Consider the following 2,951-nt stretch of genomic DNA (forward strand, 5'->3'; position numbering starts at 1 on the left):
AACGGCCGGCGTTCTGCTCTCTTCTCTCCCGCTTTCCACGGGCACAGCCCCATTCCCCAGCTTTTCCACCCATGGTGGCATTGGTGTCCTTTGGAAGGAACTACACAGCTCCTGAAAAGTGTCAGAGAGAGCTAAACCAGACATGAAAGAGATTGCACACTCAGAACCAACATACTCTTTCTTTGACGCCTGAAGAGCTTCTTTGGTGACTCCTGAAGACACGGCAACTCCTCCCACAGCAACACGCCGAGTTTCCTTTTTGGGCATCCAGTATCAGGAAACAAACACCCCAAGCTACCATGTCCTGTTGCCCTCACTTCACTCTTCTGTTGAGATGAAGAGTGAAGCGTGGGGAAAGACAATCAATATTATTATTACAGCCAATTTCATACAACTAAGATCATCACTAACCATCACGAAAGTAAAACCTGACTCATTTGCACGTGTTAAATGAGGAATGAGAAAAACAGGAGGGAGAGAAAGGGGTCTTCTCTTTTTTTCTAATTGCGCCCCAATTGAAGCATAATTGTTGATGTCGCTTGAAGGTGTTCTCACCCTCTTTAACTCTTCCCTTTTCCCCACAGCTGCACACAGGTTGTGGCATCGACGTGAAAGTTGAGAGACCAGCCCAAACAACACACGAACAAATATCTGTGGTTCTGCCTCTTGGCAATTCTGAGGACTATTTCCACTTTTTCAGTTTATTTTTTATCCCACCTCAAAAATCCTGGATATGCAAAACACCCAGGACAGCTCATTTCTTCACCTTCATCTAGCCCTTTCCCAGGCACTATTTTCACCAGCTGCTCTATCTCCACCAGAGCTAAAGGATCTCTACTGGTGGCAAATGAATGCCTGTGGACTCCGATCTTAGGAAGAGTGTGAAGCAGGAGCAGTTGCACAGAAGAGAAGGAAATTGTCCCGTACATCCCCTAGCAGAAGTGAGGGGTTTGGTCCTCTGAAGATACTGAGCATGATGAATCTCCCTCAGCAGCCACCTCTTCCCTGCGTTGCTCCACCACCACCTCAGGCCCCTCTGGCTCTCATTGGTGCTTTTCCAAACCAACAGCTGCCTCTCAGCTACCACCTCTTCTCTGGCGTCTTTTCCCTGGCCAGACACAGACGCTCATTCTCCATTAAAGAGATCTTTGCCTGATGTTAGACAACCACAGGACCCCTCTCCTCCAAAGGAAAGCTAGAAAACGTAATTAGTGTATTTGGCCTTACCTCCCAAATTAATATTGAAAACATCTTTCAAATAACCTCACGGTTGTAGTCCACCTGATCCTGTTCAGGGGGTGTCTAGAGAAATGTATGTGCTGAAAGAGCAGGCGAGAAGCAAGACGGAAGCTTTCTCGGTTGAGCAGAGCACGCTGTGTGCCTGCCTCTGCCGTGCTGTGCCCTGCAAGCCGCGGGGGCAGTTTGGAGCGCTGCAGCTGCAGCTCTGCCATGGAGCTCTGCGGCACAGCCGCCTTCCTGCACGTCAAGTCCAGCCCCAGCTGAGATGCTGGAGAGTCAGCCGCTGTGGTACAGAGAGTGACGTCCCGCACGTAGTTTTGAGGGTCGCTGTCACTTACTTTTCAGGAAGGCAAAAAGCAAACTTTTCCCTATGAGAAACACCTAAGCCGCTGTTTCCCTAAATGCTGTCGGTTTTAACTTCAAACTCCCAGAGCAGTTTGTTGTCTTAGGTGTGACTGACATGCTACAATGAGATGCACAAGCATTTCTGAAAAATTTACTGTTTCTTGCTATATACCATTGCTTCATTACTTCTGGCTGTTGAACTTGGACCAGCTTGGTGGACTGAGCAGATTTTCCAACAGGTAGTTGACTTCCAGAGAAGGCCTGGAATGATTCTAGCTGGCTGCCACACTGGGAATGAGTCTCCTTCCATTAATTAATCACTTCGGGGAGAATTTTTCTTTCTGAATAAACTCATTATTTTTAAACACATGACATTTAGCTGTGTAAATAAGCTCTAGAACTGTGATTTAAAACATGTGCTAACTGCAGGCACCGCATGCCACGGATAGCAGAGCCTCCTCTGCATTTTCTGCAGTGACTTTATCTTTTGATTTCAAAGAAACGGGGGTGGAGAAATGAACTGAGCTGTGACTTCACCCACTTATTACCAGCACTTATTTACTTGTGTGCCTGTTACTTTTCGGCATGCACACAAGGAGACATCAGCTGTGTACCCAGAGAGGGCCAAAGCGTACCCAAAGAAAAAAGCAGCACACCCAAAGAGGACAAAACCCAGCCAAACCCACAAAAAAGATGCAACAAATCAGCCTTGCTAACACAGAGATGCTCCCTCTGGTCCAGCTGGACCAGTTCAGTGAAAGCAATTCAAAGCTTTTGTTCATTTTATAGGATGGTTTTCGCAGTATAAGGCTTGGGCAGATGTTCTCCTCCAAATCTGTTTTTAACATCCAAGGATATTGCTACCCAGACTGCTAACAAGAGGTTAGAGTCTCCCATCTAATTGTATCTCATACGGATTGGGATTCCTCATCAGCAGAGCTGGTTGGAATCCTGCCTCCGATGGAGGAGATGGTTTAAAAAAAATCATCCCGCTAGTAAAACAAACACTGAGCATCTGGTAACAATTTCTGGCTGCAAGTCTAGAAAAAAATGCCAAAGAAAACAATTTTTCATATAATCAACTATTAAAATGTGTAACTCCTTCCTGCTTCTAAGGGAATGGGATTAGTCCTAGTGCTCATTGCCACAAAATGTTGTGGTGGCAAGAAGTTTACATTGAGTTCCAGAGACCATAGAATGGTTGGGGTTGGAAGGGACCTTAAAGACCATCTAGTTCCAACCCCTCAGCCATGGGCAGGGACACCTTCCACTAGACCAAGTTGCTCAAAGCTGCATCCAACCTGGCCTTGAACACTGCCAGGGAGGAAGACGAAATACGCTGATGGAGAGTAGATCCACGGTTTGCT

Source organism: Buceros rhinoceros, unplaced genomic scaffold (genome assembly GCF_000710305.1).
Source record: "Buceros rhinoceros silvestris isolate BGI_N320 unplaced genomic scaffold, ASM71030v1 scaffold24298, whole genome shotgun sequence".
Taxonomy (NCBI): Eukaryota; Metazoa; Chordata; class Aves; order Bucerotiformes; family Bucerotidae; genus Buceros; species Buceros rhinoceros.